This window comes from Schistocerca cancellata, chromosome 5 (assembly GCF_023864275.1).
Source record: "Schistocerca cancellata isolate TAMUIC-IGC-003103 chromosome 5, iqSchCanc2.1, whole genome shotgun sequence".
In the NCBI taxonomy this organism is placed as follows: Eukaryota; Metazoa; Arthropoda; class Insecta; order Orthoptera; family Acrididae; genus Schistocerca; species Schistocerca cancellata.
The window spans coordinates 762984058-762997361 of NC_064630.1; the positions used below are offsets into that span (position 1 = coordinate 762984058).

At 46.0% G+C, this 13304-nt stretch overlaps 1 protein-coding gene across 6 annotated transcripts in view; it reads right to left on the bottom strand.

Moving 5' to 3' along the window:
- LOC126187883 (adipokinetic hormone/corazonin-related peptide receptor variant I) overlaps positions 1-13304 on the bottom strand; it is a 1289392-nt gene that overhangs the window by 732022 nt on the left and 544066 nt on the right. The window lies entirely within an intron of this gene.

Consider the following 13304-nt stretch of genomic DNA (forward strand, 5'->3'; position numbering starts at 1 on the left):
AGCATTCAGTGGAGTAAAAACGTTGGGCCTGATGCAACAGATAACAGTACACCGGCCAGTCATCTGTAAAACGCAAGGACTGAAGGACTGCCTACAACATCAATATTTGTAGTTTCTTGCCATCAAATTGGCATCCCGATGCTCCATAGCGGCCAGAGTACTGTGCCGTCGACCTGCTGCCCCGGCCGGGTACTGCATCTTCCCCCTCCCCCCCCGCTCTCCAACCAAACGCTTCCGAATACCGCATGTCTCGCAATAATTCCTTCCGTAAATTTTTTCACACAAATTAACAAATGACAAGACAGCACATGATAGTGAGCCTTCGGTTTCTTGAACAGCAAATTCCGCTCATCTGAACGCAAAACAATCGCAAACCACTGACCGTTTTTTACCCAGTACCGGATATCCACTGAGATCTTACAAGCAGCACGCATCGACTGTGAAAACTCGTGACCACTGGATAGACGACGAGGTATTACAGCATGCTAAATATTGTATCAGGAGATAAGAAGGCGGAAATTAATCAGCTGTCAACAGATAATCAGTCTGGCGGTAGAAATATTAAAATTCGTGTTATTCCGTACTGACGGCTACTGCAGGTGGTACTGTTTTACATTTACAAAATTCAGTGGAAAAATATCCGCATTCTCATAAAGCTTTAAAGTAAGAAACATGATTTTTGACTGGAGGCTTCTATTTTCCCTTTACGTGTAGATTCTATGTCTTTCGCTATAACTCCTGTTTCGTCCTGTAACTTCAAACATTTCATACCATTTCATACCCTTGAACGCCCTTTCTAGATGCACAAATTCAACAGAAGTGTCTTCATTTTCCTTAAGTGTTGCCTCCATTATCAACTGCAACGTCAGAATTGCCGCTCTGATCATTTGCCTTTCCTAAACACAAAGTCTTCCACTGGTCTGTACATTACTTGTTGTGGACTGACAAGACAGCCAGTCCACAGTGACGGGTAACCGAAAGGCACGCACGCGTACACACACGCCGGCTGGCGTGAGGTCTGAAACAGGATACTTAATGAATGCTATAAAGAAAAGTACGTAGCTCCTCGAATACTTAACTTTATTCCATCATTGTGGTACATCGCTGTTGACGATACAATTGAGAGTCTTTAAATACAAGCACTTTAAGGCTAATGGCGCCTTGCTAGGTCGTAGCCATGGACTTAGCTGAAGGCTATTCTAACTGTCTCTCGGCAAATGAGAGAAAGGCTTCGTACGTGTAGACGCTAGCAAAGTTGTCGTACAACTGGGCCGAGTGCTCGTACGTCTCTCTAGACCTGCCGTGTGGTGGCGCTCGGTCTGCAATTACTGACAGTGGCGACACGCGGGTCCGACATGTACTAATGGACCGCGGCCGATTTAAAAGCTACCACCTAGCAAGTGTGGTGTCTGGCGGTGACACCACATTACTCTTGCCAGGAACTTGGATGCATGAGATGTTACGCTACTTGTGTGACACTTCTCGTGTATGCAGTGTGATAATTATTTAACTATATGAGAAAAAACATAATTAGTTACAAGCTATGGCGTGCACACACTTTACTCAATATGTAAACGTCACTACAGATATTCGGAATTAGGTTATGACGTGTTCGATATGCCTACCATCATTGGCGACGATGTAGCGCAGACTAATAGGGAAATACTGCGTGAGCCTCTGAAGTGTCGGAATATCAGTGCTGTGTATGATCTCCTGAACGGCTGTTTTCAGCTCAGCAATGGTTTTCGGGTTATTGCTGTACATCCTCTATTTAACATAGCCCCACAAAAACGAGTCGCATGTGTTCAGATCCGGCGAATATGGCGGCCAATCGGGGCCCCCGCCAGTGACCTATGGGTACGCCAGAGCCAGAATGTGGTCCTCAAAGTGTTCCTACAGGACGGCAAACACTCTTCTGCTTCGACGGGGTTGAGCTCCGTTTTGCATGCCACATCTTATCGAAATTAGGGTCACTTTGGACAAGGTGGATGAAATCACCTTACAAAAACTTCACGTACCGTTTGATAGTCACCGTGCCATCATGGAACATCGCACCTATTATTGCGTGACTGGACATTGCACACCAGACAGTCACCCGTTGAGGGTAAAGAGAGTTCTCGACCGCAAAATGCGGATTCTGAGTCACCCAAATGCGTCGATTTTGCGTGTTGACTAACCCATCCAAATTAAAGTGGGCTTCGTCGCTAAACCAAAACCAACTGCGCATACTAATTACCACCACGCCCCGCGGCCCACCGTGCAGTTTGCACGTCTTAACGCAAACCGTTCAGAAGTTTTGACGATTTTATTTCATTTAGGTTGTTTTCGGGAAGGAGACCAGACAGCGAGGTCATCGGCCTCATCGGATTAGGGAAGGACGGGGAAGGAAGTCGGCCGTGCCCTTTGAAGGGAACCATCCCGGCATTTGCCTGGAGCGATTTAGGGAAATCACGGAAAACCTAAATCAGGATGGCCGGACGCGGGATTGAACCGTCGTCCTCCCGAATGCGAGTCCAGTGTCTAACCACTGCGCCACCTCGCTCGGTGATTTTATTTCATGTTGTTCAATAATTGTCGCCCTGTAAATGTGTATGATAACTTTGCGCTAGTACGATTTATGTTCCCCGTGTCCGGTGGTACGTCTCCAGTGTCACGGATTATACACAGTAACTTGAATGAAATCACTTAGTTAACACTTGCCTCCTCTCCCCCTCTCTCTTCCCCGTGGTCTTTTACAAATCCCAAAATGATATTGTCTATCGCTTCTGTGTTTGTCTGCAAACCATGCACCGCCCTCTGCCAAACACTGACTGTAATATTGGATAGCCTGTATCTTTCAAATGTACAAAGTTCCTCTAATATTTAGAAATCTCATACAGGCTGAGCTCTGTCAGTAAAGTACATTGTAATAGCAATCTGCTATAAAGTGGTACTAGCATCGGTATGTGTCCTGATAAATGAACGCAATGATTCAATAGTTCTTTTATATTTTGTAACAAGTTTTGCTACGCTTGCTGCACCTTTCACAGCGAATTAGATGTGGAGTGTTAAGATACCAGATTTGCAGTCAGAAGGATGCTGGTTCAGATCCCCCTCTGACCGTCCATATTTAGGTCTTCCTTGGTCTCCCTGTACCGCTTAAGGCAAAAAAAGTCACTTTGGTTCCTTCTAAATGGTACAGCTGATTTTCCTCTCCATCCTCAATGAACCAGAGCTTATCCACCGTCTCTAATGACACATCGTCGACGGGCTGTTAAACCCTAACTCGCCCCCCGCCCCCCCGTAAACCTCTCCCCCTTGCAGGAAAGTAATACCCTGACAGACAAGGAATGTGTTAAATCGTGAAACTAACCCCTGCACTACGCTCGGTACCCAGTAATTACTGTTACAGATGTACACCGAGGTGAAAAATGTCATGGAATACCTGCTAATATCGTCTCGGACCTCCCCCTGCCCGGTGTCGTGCAGAAACCCGACGTAGCATCGACTCAAGTCGTTGGCAGTCCCCCGCAGAAATGTTAAGCAGTGATGCCTCCTTAGCCCTCCATAATTGCGAGAGTGTTGACGGTGCAGGTTTTTGTGTACGAGTTGACTTCTCGATTGTTGTTGTTGTGGTCTTCAGTCCTGAGACTGGTTTGATGCAGCTCTCCATGCTACTCTATCCTGTGCAAGCTTCTTCATCTCCCAGTACCTACTGCAACCTACATCCTGCTGAATCAGCTTAGTGTATTCATCTCTTGGTCTCCCTCTACGATTTTTACCCTCCACGCTGCCCTCCAATACTAAATTGGTGATCCCTTGATGCCTCAGAACATGTCCTACCAACCGATCCCTTCTTCTGGTCAAGTTGTGCCACAAACTTCTCTTCTCCCCAATCCTATTCAATACTTCCTCATTAGTTATGTGATCTACCCATCTAATCTTCAGCATTATTCTGTAGCACAACATTTCGAAAGCTTCTATTCTCATCTTGTCCAAACTAGTTATCGTCCATGTTTCACTTCCATACATGGCTACACTCCATACAAATACTTTCAGAAATGACTTCCTGACACTTAAATCTATACTCGATGTTAACAAATTTCTCTTCTTCAGAAACGCTTTCCTTGCCATTGCCAGTCTACATTTTATATCCTCTCTACTTCGACCATCATCAGTTATTTTGCTCCCCAAATAGCAAAACTCATTTACTACTTTAGGTGTCTCATTTCCTAATCTAATTGCCTCAGCATCACCCGACTTAGTTCGACTACATTCCATTATCCTCGTTTTGCTTTTGTTGATGTTCATTTTATATCCTCCTTTCAAGACACTGTCCATTCCATTCAACTGCTCTTCCAAATCCTTTGCTGTCTCTGACAGAATTACAATGTCATCGGCGAACCTCAAAGTTATGTCTCACAAATATTCCACGAGATTCATGTCGGGCGATGTGGCCAAAAGATTCACTCGAATTGTCCAGAATGTTCTTCAAACCAGTCGTGTAAAATTGTGGCCTGGTGACAGGGTGCTGTCATCCATAAAAATTCCATCGTTGTTTGGGAACATCAAATCCATGAATGGCTACAAATAGTTTCCAGGTAGCACAAAATAACCATTTTCAGTCAATGATCGGGTAAGCTGTACCAGTGGAGCCAGTCCGTTTCATGTAATCACAACCCACACCATTATGGAGCCACCACCAGCTTGCACAATCCGTTGTTCACAATTCGAGTCCATGGTTTCGTGGCGTCTGCGCACACTCTAACCCTGCCATCAGCTCTTACGAACTGAAATCGGGACTCTTCTGACCAGGCCACAGTTTTCCAGTCGCCTAGGATCCAACCGATATGGTCACGAGTCCAGGAAAGGTGCAGCAGGCGATTTCGTGCCGTTAGCAACTGCACTCTCGTCTGTCGTTTGCTGCCAGAGCCCATTAACGTCAGATTTCGCCGCACTGTCCTAGCGGATACGTTCGTCTATGTCCCACTTTGATTTCTGTGATTATTTCACGCAGTGTCGCTTGTCTGTTAGCACTGATAATGTGGTGTCACCGCCAGACACCACACTTGCTAGGTGGTAGCCTTTAAATCGGCCGCCGTCCATTAGTATACGTCGGACCCGCGTGTCGCCACTATCAGTGATTGCAGACCGAGCGCCGCCACACGGCAGGTCTAGAGACACTTCCTAGCACTCGCCCCAGTTGTACAACCGACTTTGCTAGCGATGGTTCACTGACAAAATACGCTCTCAATTACCGAGACGATAGTTAGCATAGCCTTCAGCTACGTCATTTGCTACGACCTAGCAAGGCGCCATGTTCAGTTACTATTGATACTGAGTCATGTACAGTCAAGAGCGACGCTCATCATTAATGGATTAAAGTTAAGTATTCCACCAGCTACGTCCATTTTTCTAAATTCTAATTTCCTTGTCCTGTTCCAGACCTCACGCCAGCCTGCGTGAGCTAAAACGCGTGCCTTTCGGCTTCCTCTAATAATACGGTGTTGGCTCTCCTGCCAACCCACAACAGATAACTCTTCGCATACGCCACTGCTCTCGGTCACTGAGTGGAGACTGTGGGCCACTGCGTTGGTAACTGAAATTTGGTATTCTCGTCACACACTTGACATTGCAGATCTCGGAAAATTGAATTTCCTAACGATTTCCGAAATGAAACGACCCGTGCGTGTATAGCTCCCACTACCATTCCGGGTTCAAAGTCTCTTCACTGCCGTCGTTCGGGCAGAATAACGACGGAAACTTTTTCATATGAAGCACCTGAGTTACAAATGGTCCAAATGGCTCTAAGCAGTGTGGGACTTAACATCTGAGGTCATCAGTCCCCTAGACTTAGAACTACGGGGTGATCAAAAAGTCAATATAAATTTGAAAACTGAATGAATCACGGAATAATGTAGATAGAGAGGTACAAATTGACACACATGCTTGGAATGACATGGGGTTTTATTACAACCAAAAAAATACAAAATTTCAAAAAATGTCCGACAGATGGCGCTTCATCTGATCAGAATAGCAATAATTAGCATAACAAAGTAAAGCAAAGGTAGGATGATGTTCTTTACAGGAAATGCTCAATATGTCCACCATCATTCCTCAACAATAGCTGAAGTCGAGGAAAAATGTTGTGAATAGCACTGTAAAGCATGTCCGGAGTTATGGTGAGGCATTGGCGCCGGTGGTGTCTTTCAGCATCCCTAGAGATGTCGGTCGATCACGATACACTTGCAACTTCGGGTAACCCCAAAGCCATTTATCGCACGGACTGAGGTCTGGGGACCTGGAAGGCCAAGCATGACGAAAGAGGCGGCTGAGATCACAATCATCACCAAACGAGATCTTTTACGCGTCTAGCAATATGGGGTGGAGCGCCATCCTGCATAAACATCGTACGTTCCAGCAGGTGTTTATCAACCAGGCTGGGGATGATGCGATTCTGTAACATATCGGCGTACCTCTCACCCGTCACGGTTGCAGTTACAAAAGCGGAATCACGCAGTTCCTCGAAGAAAAAAGGTCCGATAACGGTAGATGTGGTAAATCCAACCCATACCGTGACTTTTTCGTCGTGCAATGGAGTTTCCACGACAGTTCTAGGATTTTCGGTAGCCCAAATACTGCAGTTGTGGGCGTTGACAGACCCTCGGAGCGTGAAATGAGCTTCGTCGGTCCACAACACGTTACTCAACCAATCGTCATCTTCCGCCATCTTTTGAAACGCCCACACTGCAAATGCCCTCCACTTCACTAAATCGCCAGGTAACAGTTCATGATGCCGATGGCTTTTGTACGGATAGCGTCGGTGGGTACGCCTAAGTGGCAACCAAACAGTAGTGTATGGAATGCCGGTGCGACGCGCGACTGCACGAGCGCTGACTTCCCCGTGCATAGACGAACCCGCTACAGTCTCCATTTCTTCCTGAACTGTCTCAGCAGCATTACGCCTTGTGCTCGGTCGGCCACTACGGGGTCTATCGTCTAAACAACTCGTGGATTCGAACCTCGCCGGGCGAGGTGGCCGAGAGGTTCTAGGCGCTTCAGTCTGGATCCGCGTGACTGCTACGGTCGCAGGTTCGAATCCTGCCTCGGGCATGGATGTGTATGATGCCCTTAGGTTAGTTAGGTTTAAGTAGTTCTAAGTTCTAGGGGACTGATGACCTCAGATGTTAAGTCCCATAGTGCTCAGAGCCATTTGAACCATTTTTTTTAATTCGAACTTCGAAATCATTCTCGCCACAGCTGCATTTGTCAATGGACCTTCACCCGTTCGAATCCCCTTCCTATGGCGATAGGATAGTAACGCTCAACCAGCACATTCTCCATTATTATAAAAAAGCTTCGTTAATAGCTCCTTTTCAGGTAACCTCAACATGCTGCGACTGCTGGCGCATCTGATTCTCTCTCATTACAGCTCCTTTTATACACAATTGTCATGCGCAGTCACTGACGTTTTGCTGTCCAGCGCCATCTGTCGGACATTTTGTGATTTTTTTGGTTCTAATAAAACCCCATGTCATTTCAAGGATGTGTGTGCATTTTTACGTCTCTAGTTACATTATAGCATGGTTTATTAAGTTTTCAAATTTATACTGACTTTTTGGTCACGCGGTACTTAAACCTAACTAATATAAGGACATCACACACATCCATGCCCGAGGAAGGATTCGAACCTGCGACCATAGCAGCAGCGAGGTTCCGGACGGAAGCGCCTAGAACCGCTCTGCCACAGTTACAAATGATAGCTCCGCCAAAGCACTGCCCTTTTATATCTTGTGTATTCGATACTACCGTGAATTTGTGTATGTGTGTTTTGTGGCGGCGTTCGTAGCGACAAACACTTCGCTGTAGAAACGGCTTACGAAGTCACCGCCACACTTTTAATAGCGGGCCGACCGGTCCGCTGGAACAGTGAACAGAAAGATGAAAACCCAAACACTCTGATTAAATAAAAGTCGGTACTTATCTTTATTAACGAAGATACAGAAACACAGTAGGAACTCCGTGTCTACAGAAATCTGTCTAGTTCGAGTCGGAGCGGCTAGGTCAGCGTCGGCTGACGACAAACAACAACTCTGCTGCGATGAACACACAACTGACTAGCAAGTACACAAATCGGTGGCGAGTATACCACTGAGCGGCGAATACAGAACTGTCCTAGCGCTCGCGACTCCAGCGCTTAAGAAGCCAGAAGCCAGCGGTGGCGCGCGCAGACTTGCGGCGATTTCCTGTATCGCTGGCGCTGCTTATGCGGACGGCGTCCGGACTTTGATGCTGCCAACCTTTTGGCAGCGGGCTCGGTTGGCATTACTGGCTAGGATATAACAGTGCGTATCGCTACCGCACTGTAGGAGGTAGGCACAAAAATTCACCATCGATGGTCTCGGAAACTAGGGGCCATGGAAGGAAAAGCCAGTAGCCAAGTACTGTGGACAGGTACCTCTACAACATACCAAATACTCATTAAAATCCTTGATTAACACATCTGACGGTACCCTCGTCGGTTCTTGAGCAGGCCCTCACTCCCTGCTCCGTGTTCCGGAGTCTGCTGGGACCACAACCGGCTGCGGATCCTCCTCCTTAACGCGCGACCAGAGCAGGGCCAGCCCATCGCGACCATTAGCCCCGCCCAACCGCGTCTGGCTGTCGGCTGTGTCATTGTCATCGCGGAGACGCCCGACATCCGCTGCCTCCGTCACGCCACTCCCCCCCCCCACTTCTTCCCCCCCCCATCGTCACCAACCCCCCGGCCCATCACCCCTCCCACCGCGAACGCCAGTCGCTAGTCCTGGGAATTCCAGCGGCCCCAGATGGATCTAACCTCTCGAGCCGCGCGACGCCACATCCAAGCGTCCACCAGCACATCGTGGCCTGCGAGTACAGGGGAGGACAAAATCGGGGAACTCCCTCTGGAACATTTAGTAAACTACACCTCCGTTTTCACAAACATACTACTTAATGGAAGACATGCAACTGTTCATGAGCCGTTGAACTAGAAATGGTTGAAGTGTACGCAAATGTGTGTGTGTGTGTGTGTGTGTGTGTGTGTGTGAGAGAGAGAGAGAGAGGGAGAGGAGAGAGCCTGATTCGGATGTTGTTAGGCAGAGTACTGCCTTCAGCCTGACAGTGCAACAAGAGATGTGCAAGACGGGCGTAGCTCAGAGTTGGCGATCAGTGGCTGGCTGGCTAGCTGCCTGGCTTCCGGATAGTCGATTTTTCTCCGGACAGTCGGCCCAGCTGCTCTTTGCGCTGCCAATGAGTGCCTCAGGGTCCGCATCAGGGTGAGCTATGAGCAGCTATGTTCGAGGCCTTCACATACACTACTGGCCATTAAAATTGCTACACCACGAAGATGACGTGCTACAGGCGCGAAATTTAACCGACAGGAACAAGATGCTGTGGTATGCAAATGATAAGCTTTTCAGAGCATTCACACAAGGTTGGCGCTGGTGGCGACACCTACAACGTGCTGACATCAGGAAAGTTTCCAACCGATTTCTCATACACCAACAACAGTTGACCGGCGTTACCTGGTTAAACCTTGGTGTGATGCCTCGTGTAAGGAGGAGAAATGCGTACCATCACGTTTCCAACTTTGACAAAGGTCGGATTGTAGCCTATCACGATTGCGGTTTATCGTATCGCGACATTGCTGCTCGCGTTGGTCGAGATCCAATGACTGTTAGCAGAATATGGAATCGGTGGGTTAAGGAGGGTAATACGGAACGCCGTGCTGGATCCCAACGGCCTCGTATCACCAGCAGTCGAGATGACACGCATCTTATTCGCATGGCTGTAACGGATCGTGCAGCCTCGTCTCGATCCCTGAGTCAACAGATGGGGACGTTTGCAAGACAACAACCATCAGCACGAACAGTTCGACGACGTTTGCAGCAGCATCGACTATCAGCTCGGAGACCATGGCTGTGGTTCCCCATGACGCTGCATCACAGACAGGAGCGCCTGCGATGGTGCACTCAACGACGAACCTGGGTGCACGAATGGCAAAACGTAATTTTTTCGGATGAATCCAGGTTCTGTTTACAGCACCACGATGGTCGCATCCGAGTTCGGCGACATTGCGGTGAATGCACATTGGAAGCGTGTATTCGTCATCGCCATACTGGCGTATCACCCGGCGTGATGGTATGGGGTGTCATTGGTTACACATCTCGGTCACCTCTTGTTCGCATTGACGTTACACTGAACAGTGGAAGTTACATTTCAGTTGTGTTACGACCCGTGGCTCTATCCTTCATTCGATCCCTGCGAAACCCTACATTTCAGCAGGATAATGCACGCCTGCATGTTGCAGGTCCTGTACGGGCCTTTCTGGATACAGAAAATGTTCGACTGCTGCCCTGGCCAGCACATTCTCCAGATCCCACACCAATTGAAAACATCTGGTCAATGGCAGCCGACCAAGAGACTCGTCACTACTCTTGATGAACTGTGGTATGTGTTGAAGCTGCATGGGCAGCTGTCGTGTACACGCCATCCAAGCTCTGTTTGCTCAATGCGCAGGCGTATCAGAGGTGGTTGTTCTGGGTACTGATTTTTCATTATCTGTGCACCCAAATTGCGTGAAAATGTAATCACATGTCAGTTCCAGTATAATATATTTGTCCAATGAATACCCGTTTATCATCTGCATTTCTTCTTGGTGCAGCAATTTTAATGGTTAGTAGTGTATTCAGCAGCCCTGGGCAATGCAGTTTCCATTACGGCAGAAGATGGAAGACTAGGATTTAACTACTGTCCCAGATGAGGCATAGGAGCCGTAGCATAAATTCGGATTGTGGAAGGGTGGGGAAGTAAGTTCGGACCGTGTTCTTTTAATTTCATTCATCATCCTGGCGTTTCGTCTCAAGCGTATTAGGAAACCCACGGAAAACATACGCCTATGAACCAAAACAACGAATAGGTACTTAAGGGAGGGCGACAGGGTGACGGTCGAAAAAAAACTCCAAATTTTTTTTTATTACAGGATCCGAATGTACAGACATTAAAAAATTGTGCCCCAAAATATTAGGCGCGAACTTCAAAAAGTAACGATTCTGTAACCGTTTGAAGTCGACGGCTGATTCTAATGGTGGAAATTGAAACGTCCCCTTAGAACAATTATACAAGACTGTCCTTAAACTGACACACAATATTTTTTAGCGCAACGCAATCTGACTTTCAGAAATCCCTGCAAAGGAATGGCCCTGACTAACATTAACCTATGCGTTTCACAAATCGCTTACCTCACAAAGATCTTGGTTACTCGAACTACTGCAATACAGCGAGCGCCACTACTGCCAGCTAAATAAAAGATTCAAACTACGGAAGGCACTAACTACTGATAGGCGTAGTTAGCAAATGAAAGATTTTGATAGAGAACAAACAATGTATTTACCTTAATAGTGTTGAAACATCATAATATACATAGCAGTTCATAATATCCAGTATTACAAATTTCAAAACTCCGCCACCTCTCTCCTCACATCCACCACTGCTGGCGGCTCACCTCCAACTGCGCAACGCTACGCGCTGTTCACATCCAGCTGCCGCTGCCCAACACTACAATGGCAGACAACAATGCAAACTAGCCACACACTGCACAAAGCACAGCCAGTGATTTTCATACAGAGAGCGCTACGTGGCGGTGGAGTTACCAATATAACAACCTAAACAGCATACTTACATAGCCCACATGCTCCCCACAAAAAATTTTACAAATTGTTTTGGGCACTGGGCAATACATATTTGTTAAAATTTTTCATAATCGTAATTACAATAACAAAGAAATCAAATGCACACACTTATTGATACAATGTTGGTCAAAAGCTAAAATTTTCTCACAGTGCATAAAGATAGTCCTGATCATTCATCATAATAGTAATTACAGTTTTTTTCACAAAGTCTCATTAGTAAAAGAAATTGCACACAGAAGTAGTGGATGTCCATGCAGTCTTGAAGAAGTAGTGTTGTCCTTCCAATGGAAAGACAGTGCTGACTCTTGACATGCAGACAGGTAATGGGCCACAACAGAGCAAACCCACCGCAGAGTCAGTCGAAGTTGATGCATATTGGTAGGTAGGTCATCACAGAGTAGACCCACTGTAGTCCTGGTAGAGATTGTGGTATTGGTGGACCACCAGAGGTGCAGACCCACTGTAGTCCTGGTAGAGATTGTGGTATTGGTGGGCCACCAGAGGTGCAGACCCACTGCAGTCCTTGTAGAGATGGCCAGCAGCCATCTGTTGTGACTGTGCAGGTGCACAATCACCATTGAAGAGTCATGCAGATAATAGAGCAAGTCCTTAACCACCACTTGTGCACTCACAAAGTTTTTGGAATTGTCCTTAGAAACAGCAATGCTGTTATCCAGTCCCTTGCTGAATTATTAACACACGTGCAAACACTAACAGTCCCTACTTCTCACATATTGTCCATATACTATGACCAACAGAAACGTGTGCAGTGAAACGTAAATTAAAGTTAATAATATGATGAACTGGTGTCAATTACAATTTTATAACATAAGAATACAATTACTAAGATACAAAATACATCATTAAAGAACATAACAATACAGATAACATTTGTAGTACAGGCTTTACAAAAGAATCGAAATAACATATACATCAGTGTTGCAGGAATTATGACATGAGTACATACATAAAAGATCAGAATAACTTTTGAAACATCAACTTCACACATGAGCATTAAAACAAAACAGAATAAATAATGTCTAAACATCTTTACAAAGTACATAACAGATTATTAATGCAAATTATATTTGAGGATAACAGTATTTCTTATCATAGTTCATGTAGCTGAGTATTAGAAAAATTCTACAACATAAGTCTTTTCAGATAAACATATAAAGACAGGAAGAACATAAATACACAAGGGTACACAAACACATAGTGGGATAACACAAAAGGAAAGGACAGGGTTCATTTTCAGTGTAACATTTGGTACTGCAGTCCAACCCAAAACTTCATTCCATAGATCTTTCGTCTTATTTCATCCTTTGCTTCCACCAAAAAAATCCTATCCAAGCATGCTTTCTGTATTTTTCTCGTATAACCTCTCAGTGCATTTCTTCAAATTCATCGCAACTCATTCTCTTATATAGTCTACCCCTTCTTAAGATAACTTAAATCTACTGAGCTCAGATGCTAAACTAAGGGACGAGGCAATGCAGCAGCACAAAACAATTAACACGAACAGCAATGACAAAAAAATTCAAATTGGCAAAGTAAGCAACAATATTACAACTAACATAAGGCAATGAGCAGCAAAGAAGAAAAATAAAT